This window comes from Panulirus ornatus, chromosome 2 (assembly GCF_036320965.1).
Source record: "Panulirus ornatus isolate Po-2019 chromosome 2, ASM3632096v1, whole genome shotgun sequence".
Lineage (NCBI taxonomy): Eukaryota > Metazoa > Arthropoda > Malacostraca > Decapoda > Palinuridae > Panulirus > Panulirus ornatus.
The window spans coordinates 7115912-7125401 of record NC_092225.1 but is presented as its reverse complement, the minus strand read 5'-3'; positions in this window follow the sequence as shown (position 1 = coordinate 7125401).

The window sequence follows — 9490 nt, the reverse complement described above, 5'->3', positions numbered from 1 at the left end:
AAAAAAAACATCACATATATATTTATGTATATTATAACACCCATTAAAACCTATATATTTATAATAAATATAATATTTATATATATATATTATATAATATAATATATATATATATTAGATATAAAATATATATATATATATATATAATAATATATAGATATAGATTATATATATATATATATTATATATATTATGTGTGTGTGGAAGAAGAGAGTTAGAGTTAAATGTGAATAAGAGCAGGTTATTAGGTTTACAGTAGGGTTGAGGGTCAAGTCAATTGGGAGGTGAGTTGAACGGAGAAAAGACTGGAGGAAGTGAGTGTTTTTTTAGATATCTGGGAGTGGATCTGGCAGCGGATGGAACCACTGGAAGCGGAGTGGATTCCTTGAGGGTGGGGGAGGGGGCGAAAATTCTGGGGGCCTCGAAGAATGTGTGGAAGTCGAAACTTTATCTCGGAAAGCAAAAAGGGTATGTTTGAAGGAATAGTTGGTTCCAACAATGTTGTATGGGTGCGAGGCGTGGGCTCTATGGATAGAGTTGTGCGCAGGAGGTTGGATGTGCTGGAAATGAGGTGTTTGAGGACAATGGGTGGTGTGAGGTGGTTGATTCGAGTGAGTATAACGTAAGGGTGAGAGAGATTGTGGAATTATATAGAGTCCGTGGTTGATGAGTAGCAGATACGAGGGGTGTTTGAAGTGGTTGGGCACATGGAAGTGAGGATGAGTGAGGAAAGATTGACGAAGAGGATATATGTGTCGGAGGTGGGGGGAGCAAGTGGAAAGAGGGAGAGACCAAATTGGAGGTGGAAGATGGAGTGAAAAGTTTTTGGGTGTGATGGGGGCCGGGAACATGCAGGAGGGTGAAAGGAGGGCAAGGAATAGAGGAATTGGGCGAGGGTATTCCGGGGTTGACTTTTGCTGTCAGTGGATTGAATCAAGGCATGTGAAGCGTTGGGGTAAACCATGGAAAGCTGTGTGGGTATGTTTATTTGCGTGTGTGGACTTTATGTATTTACATGTGTATGGGGGGGGGGTTGGAGGCATTTCTTTCGTCTGTTTCCTTGCGCTACCTCGCAAACCGGGAGACGGGGACAAGTATAAAAAAAAAAAAAATTTAAAATATATATATAAAATTGTTACGGAACACGTGTGCTTGTGCTCACATGTTCCGTATAAAACGTTTTTGGTGTGTTGCCATTTGGTATTGATATTTTTATCGGACAGGATTAAGGCCTCCCTCTGAGAGTCACCCGGCGTCAGTTTAAACCAAGCATTAGGCCGTAATACTTTAATTTTAATTTTATTTTGAAACCAGATGGTCTTTTTGTCCTTGAGCACCCCGACCCTTTTTCCCCGGGGAGGGGGGGGGGGGGGGGGGGGGGGGGGGGGAGTAAGTTGTCATCAGCTGCGGAATTTTTCGCCCCCCGAAATGGACATGTCGCCGCGGCTTACCAGAGGGAGGTGATCTACGCAGTTTTGTGGGGACTGTTCCTCCCCCAATCAGAATATTTTAAAGGCCCTCATAGCCAATCAAAATGTAAGGTTGTTAGCTAGCAGGGAAACGTTTTGTCTTTACTTTTAATATATACCCATGACACCCTGAGTTCTCTTTCTAGCCCAGCGAGGTAAGTGGTCCACCCTGCTGTAAGTTGCTGTGTTGAAAAGCCTGAAAGCCCTGCTTTTGCTATAAGCCCGTTACTCGAGTGTTGTGATGTAAGCCCTTTTTAAAATTTTCGTGTAATGTTATCAAAGAACTGCCTTACGGGAAAAGAGAACTCCGGGCTTGAAATCTTATCTGGAATGTTAAGTCATGTACAAATGTTATCTTATGTTCAATGTTAACTCTAATGTTCAGTGTTAACGTAATGTTTCATGCTTGATTTATGTGCCCTATCTTTGTCCCACTTAAATTCTTTCATTAAAAGTAGATTTAGTGTAATGTGGTTTTAATTCAATCCCACAAATATTATTGTGTTTTTTCCTGAGTTGTGCAACTTGACAAATCTTTTACGTCCTTGCAAGACAAGGAACATTTGGGATTTGAAACGTATGTTTTTGGCGACCTTGCCTGAAAAAGTGTGAGTTCTTTAACTTTATAAATTGGCGACCTTGCCAGGATATTTCTTGCCTTAACGGAATCTCTTTCCTCGATTCTTTTAATCATGTCGGTTGATCAGTGGTGACCAATTCCGTTCGATAAATTAAACTTAGACTTAAACGCTCACATCGGACCGTGTGTCCCAGTTGGGTAACTTACATCTCGTACCCAAAATTCAGTAAACTTGACGCGGGCAGGCATTTAAAGGGTACGACAGCAGAGGGAGGACCACTGATTATGTAATCCCCCCTGAATCTGCTACCTTGCCGGTAATCATGAAAATAAGGGGAAATACTCCAAAAAGAGTTAAGAGTTGTTTTTATTGTTGGGGAGGCTGGGCACCCAGGTGAGGGATTGTGGGCTCGAGGAAGGAGTCCAGAGAAATCTTTCCTTTTTTTTAATTTTTAAATTGGGGGCCCTTGGGTCTTTCTTAATTTTTGGGCCAATTTAGTTAAGTAGGTGAGGCTGTTTCTGCTCTTAGGAGAGTGAGGGGTTGCGAGACTGCTGGGTTTAAAACTGTCCTTATTATAGGATCTGTTATGTGGGAACTACAATGCATTCCTGTCTAAGGGCTATGTTAGTGATGTGGGTGTACGACGAAAAGTGACCGTATTACGGGGTCTTTGGGGCGCTACAGTCCTAATGGTGGATGACTTGGTGCCCCGAGAAGAGTCTGGAGACCCGGTTTTTGCTAGACAGACTGTTTTGGTTCCAAGGGGGCTCCACTAGTCAATGTGAGGGCAGAAAAAGATTTCTTCACGGGCCATGATCTTGTGGGTTTTTTGATGAGTTCCTGTCTTAGAAGTGGGATTTTGTGTTGGCAGGATTAGCGGGTGGAGATGAAAACCCCAATGCCGGTTTTTGCCTACGGGCCCGGTAAAGTCCCGGAGGCGGTGCAGCTTGACGAGAGGGGGGCCAAGATATTGTCTTTCAACCCTCGAGGTGGCCAGGTCCATGACACTGGCACGGCAGGCATGTGCCTAGAGGACAATAAACCGTTTAAAAAGCAGGGAGTGAAGACTCTCCATGAGGGTTGAGAAACCCGAGGAAAGTGGTGTTCAGTGATGTAATGGGGAAGGCGAAGGGAAGCCTACTCGACTGTTCGATTCAGAAGGTAAAAGACAGGCGAGTTCCTACTCCCCCCTTTAAAAGGCCGGTTGACCTCAGTGTTGGGAAGCCTACCTCAGAATGTCTCGATCAGAAGCGTAGAGGGCAGGCGAGTTCTACTCCCCCAATTTTAAGGGGTTTGGTTGACCGGGGTTAATTGAAAATTGTGAGCCCATTTCTAATAACCTCCTCTGACCCCTGTTACACTCTTCTTGAGGTGAGACCGCGAGAGGGAGCTGTGTGATACCCTATCTCCTGGTGTAGCCTCCGTTGTGACGAGGAATTGGGATTTTTCTCGAGCCCAAATTTAAGAGAGTCGTGGATGAAGGACGATGGTGGGTGACAGACGGTCTCGATTTTGAAGTGTGAGACAGGCGACGAGGTGTGGCTTCTACAGCAGCCAGGTCAACCCCCTTGGGGTGCCCGTTTTCAGGGGCCCTATGAAAACCCACGGTATCAGGGCTGCATCATCCAACGTCCGCGGTAAGCCTTGTGTGACGAAGTTGAGACGTAGCTGTGGGAAAGGGCCCCGGAGACCCGGGGAGACGGAGACGCTTTTGCAACTGCCTGGGAAGTGACGTGTAAAAAAGGGTTTTCCCTCCTGTCGAGTTCCCAGAGTTTTGCCAGGAGGGTTTTTTCAGTCCCCGCCTTCCACCGACCGTAAAGGTCCAAATATTTGCCTGTAATGAGGGCCCCCCGATCTCGGAGAGAACCGAGACGTTTGTGGGTACGTTGGGTATTCAGGTGAAATTAGAAAATTTTCTTCGCAGTTACAACCCCCCTCATAAATCTGTTGATAAATGTTAGATATGTTTGATTGCAGTGTAAGAGAGCCCTTCATCGTTGGGAACACTACTTTTTTTTGATGTTTTATTTTGCAGGCTCCAACCGATTAACTGTGAAGGGCCCCCGTCCAGTGTTTTAAAGCTGGTGATGGTCCCCATGCAGGAGGCAAAAAAGGGAAGGGTTGGCCTAAAATATGAGCCCCCCCAAGAGAGGAACTTTTGTTTTGCTATTTGTATTGTAGCACTTTGTTTATGGGTTATTCAAGCAATCATAGAAGTAACCTTTGTTTTCTATTTGTATTATAAACGTATATTTGTGTTCTTCAGCCAATCGAGTGTACTGACTACCAAACCTTTCAAAAATTTGTTAAACAAGTTAGGGGAAAACGGAGTCAATTTTAAAATAGATGGGCCTTGTTATGTAAATTTTTACGTTACATTATTTCAGCACATCTTATGGGTTAACAGATTGTGTTAGCTGATTGTTTAACCGCTCTTAAGAAAATTCCTCTTCCGGGAAAAATTTTCTCCTTTAAGGAGGGGGGTGTTACGGAACCGTGTGCTTGTGCTCACTGTTCCTTTATATAACGTGTGTGTGTCCCATATGGTATTGATATTTCTTATCAGGACGGGGGTTAAGGCCTCCCTCTGAGACGTCATCCGAGCGTCAGTTCCCCACCAAGCATTGGGCGAATACTTTAATTTTATTTTTATTTTGAAAAAAGATGGTCTTTTGTTCCTTGAGCACCCCGACCCTTCTCCGAGGGGGGGGGGGGGGGGGGGGGGGGGGTAGAGTAAGTTGTAATCAGCTGCGGAATATTTCGCCACCGTACTGGACATGTCGCCGCAGGCTTACAGAGGGAGGGTGTCTACGCGTTTTGGGTGACTGTTCCTCAAACCAATCAGAATACTTTAAGGCTCATAGCCAATCAAAATGTAAGGTTGTATAGCTAGCAGGGGCGCTTGTCTTTACTGTAATATATACCCCTGACACCCTGAAATCTCTTTTCTAGCCCCGCGAGGTAAGTGGTCCACCCCTGCTGTAAGTCCTGCTGTGTTGTAAGCCTGTAAGCCCTGCTGTGCTATAAGCCCGTTACTCGGTGTTGTGATGTAAGCCGTTATAATTATCAGTGTAATGTTTCGAAGAACTGCCTTAAAAGGAAGAGAACTCCTGGCTTGAAATCTTATCTGGGAAAGTTAAGTCATGTACAAATGTTATCTTATGTTCAAAGTTTACTCTAAAGTTCAGTGTTTTTAAATAAAAGTTTCATGCTTGATTTATGTGCCTATCTTTGTACACTTGAATTCTTTATTATAAGTAGATTTAGTGTTTTGCTGGTCTTTAATTCATCCCACAACTTTTTTGTGTTTTTCCTGAGTTGGTGCAACTTGACAAATCTATTAACGTCCTTGCAAGACACAGAACAGAGTATTTGTAACGTATTGTTACTGGCGACCTTGCCTGAAAAAGTGTTGAGTTCGTAAAAATATATATATATATTTATTTATATATTATATATATATTTTATATATATATATATATATTTTATATAATTATACATTTATTTTTATTTTTTAAAAATATTTTATATTATATATATATATATAAAATATATTTATATATATATAATTTATGGTTTTCACATTTTTTTTAAATTTTTCTTTGTCGCTGTCTCATGCGTTTGCAGGGAGGCAAGGAAACAGACGAAAGAAATGGCCCAACCCACCCCCCCACAGTGTATATACATAAAACGTCAAACCCCGCAAAATACCTACCCATACATCTCAATGTACACAATATATACACCCAAAAGACACCCTACTATATTCTCATGAACCCCAATTCCCCACTGTCTTTCCTTTAAATTTTTTCCCATCGCCACCCGCCACGATGAAAAACACCCCCCTTTCCCCCCCTTCAAGGGGGGCGAGGTAGCGCTAGGAAAAGACAACAGAGGCCCATTCGTTCAAACTCAGTCTTTAGCTGTTATGCAATATCCAATGACCGAAACCACAGCTCCCTTTCACATCCAGGCCCCCACAAAAACTTTCCATGGTTTCCCCCCAGACGCGGCACATGCCCTGATTCATTCCATTGACAGCACGTCGACCCGGAATCCCCAATCGATCCAATTCACTCTATTCCTTGCCCGCTTTTCACCCTCCTGCTTGTTCAGGCTCCGATCACTAAAAATCTTTTTCACCCCATTTTCCACCTCCATTTCGTCTTCCCACTTCTTTTTCCCTCCACCCCCCGGGACCATAATCTTCTTGGTAAATTTCTTCCTATTCATTCTTTCCATTTGCCCAAACATATCAAAACACCCTCTTCTGCTTTAAAAAAACACGCTCCTTTTTTTTTTCCCACACATTTTCTCTTACCATTACATTACATTACCGATAAACCACCTCACAAACTATTGTTTTCAAACATCTCATTTCCAGCACATCCACCACTGCGAAAACAACTCTATCCATAGCCCCGCCTCGCACAACCATACAACATTTTTTGGAAACCACTATTTCCTTCAAACATCCCCATTTTGCTTTCGAATAATGTTCTCGACTTCCCAAACATTCTTAAAAGGCTCCCAGGATTTTCCCCCCTCTTCCCCCCCTTATGATTCACTTCCGCTTCATGGTTTCCTTCCGTTTGATGTCCCCCTCCCAGATATCTATAACGCTTTACTTCCCCCCGTTTTTCTCCTTTCCCAAACTTACCTCCAATGACTTGACCCTCAGCGATGTACCTAATACTGCTCTTATTCACATTCATTTTTTAAACTTTTTCTTTCACACACTTTACCAAACTCAGTCACCAGCTTCTGCAGTTTCTCCATGAATCAGCCACCAGCGTTTGTTTTCATCAGCAAACCCAACAACTGACTCACTTCCAAGCTCTCTCATCCCCAACAGATTTCATACTTGCCCTCTTTTCCAAAATTTTTTTGCATTCCCCTTTCCCTAAAAACCCCCATCCATAACCAAATTATACATCCATGGAGAAAATCACACATCCTGCCGCAAACCTAATTCACTGAAAACCCAACCCACTTTCCTCTTTTCCCTACACTTTACACTGCCTTAAAATCCTCGAAAAAAACTTTTCACTGCCTCTAAAAAACCTTGCCTCCCACACCTTTTAATTCTTAATACATTCCAAAAAGCATCTCTATGAACTTATCATATGCCTTCCCCGGGACCCATAAATGCAAACATAAAAATCCATTTGTTTTTCCCTAAGTATTTCTCACTACATTCTTCTAAGCAAACACCTGATTACACACCCTCTACCAACTTTGAAATCCATTGCTCTTCCCCAATTGTTGTATGTACATGCCTTCACCCTCTCAATCAAACTCTCCCTTTTAAAAATTTACCAGGAATACTCAACAAACTTCCACCTCTGTTTTGAGCACTCCCCTCTTATCCTTTGTACAAGGCACTTGCGCATTCCGCCAATCCTCAGGCACCTCACATTGAATCATCTATATTAAATAACCTCCCAAACCCAGTCACGGTACATTCTCCCCTTTTTTAATTAATTTCCACTGAAAATTTACCATCCAAACCTGTTTTCCCTTGCCGGTTTCTTTTCTTCTGCAAAGTTTTGCTCCCTCTTCTGTTTCCAAAATTCATTTTCCCTAACCCTCTCACTTTGCACACCAACTCGACCAAAACACGCTATATCTGCCACTCTATCATCAACACTTTCAAAAAACCTTCAAAACCCCTCACTCCATTTCCTTTCCATTTACCAATACTTGTTATACCTCCCCCTTAGCCCTCTTCATTGAAGTTCCCATTTTCTCCTTTTTTTTACCACTTTATTTACCTCCTTCCAGAATTATCTTTTATTTCCTTAAAATTTAATGGTCTCTTCACCCCAACTCTCATTTGCCCTCTTTTTCACCTCTTACACCCTTTTTTCTTGATTTCCCGTCTCTTTTTTTATACATCTCCCACTCATTTTCATTTTTTCCCCGCAAAAATCGTTTCCAATGTGTATATATATATATATATATATATAATATATATATATATATATTATATTATATATATATTATATATATATATATAATTTTTTTTTTCATACGATTCGCCATTCCCCCATTTGCGAGGTAGCGGGTTTAAAAACAGAGGACTGGGCCTTTTGAGGGAAAATCCCCACCTGGGGTCCCTTCTCGTTCCTTCTTTTGGAAATTAAAAAAAAAAAAAAAAAAAAAAAAAACGAGGGGTAGGATTTCCAGCCCCCCCTCCCCCAACCTTTTAGTCGCCTTCTACGACCGCAGGGAATACGTGGGAAGTATTCTTTCTCCCCTATCCCCAGGGATTATATATATATATATATATATATATTTATATATATATTATTTATATATTATTATATATATATATTATATATTATATTTAAAATATATAAAATTTTTTAGTTGTACGAATTATGCCCCCGCTGCGCCGTCAACTCTTTTTCATGCTAGGGCTATGGATAATGTTGCTATCTTCTTCTCTCGTCATACTTTCAAATTTATATTCAGGCAAGCAACCTCATCAAACCTGGACCACCCCCCCACCTACCACCCATTGTGCTATAACTCATCACAGAAAACTCTTCTGGTAGATGTAACAGCGCAACCAATGGATTCATCTACATTGTACACATCCCCTTCCTAAAAGACTGGGACGATGATTTTTGGGCATGGAGAACCATCCGACACACTGTTGACAACAATTTTTTCCGTACCCCCAAATTGCCCTATAAGCATCCGTCTTTCCGAAGAGAAAAAACACTGCCGGCAAGGGAAAAGATACAAAAACCAAACAAAATCCCAGTCACACAAAATATTATCCACTTTAACATCATTTGCATCATGTTGTGTGTGTGTTGTGTGTATTGTGGTAGTATGTGTATGTGTGTGTATGTGTTTTATGTATATATATATGTATATTATCCCTGGGGATAGGGGTGAAAAAAATACTTCCCCGTATTCCCCGGGGTGTCGTGTAGAAAGCGACTGAGGGACGGGAGGGGGGGCCAGAAATCCTCCCTCCCTTTTAATTTAAATTTTTTAAAATGGGAAACAGAAGAAGGAGTCACGCGGGGACTGCTCCCCTCCTCGAAGGCTAGGATGGGGGGTCTAAATGTGTGTGGATGTAACCCCAAAATGTGAAAAAAGGAAGGATAGGTTTGTATGTTTGAGGAAAGGAACCGGTTGTTTTGGCTCTGAGTGAAACGAAGCTCAAGGGTAAGGGGAAAAAGGGGGTTTGGGAATGTCTAGGGAGTAAAAACAGGGGTTTGTGAGAGGACAAGAGCAAGGGAAGGAGTAGCAATACTCCTGAAACAGGAGTTGTGGGAGTATGTGATGAGTGTAAGAAGTAAATTCTCGTTAATATGGGTAAAACTGAAAATTGATGGAGAGAGGTGGGTGATTATTGGTGCATATGCACCTGGGCATGAGAAGAAAGAACAAGAGAGGCAAGTGTTTTGGAGCAGCTGAATG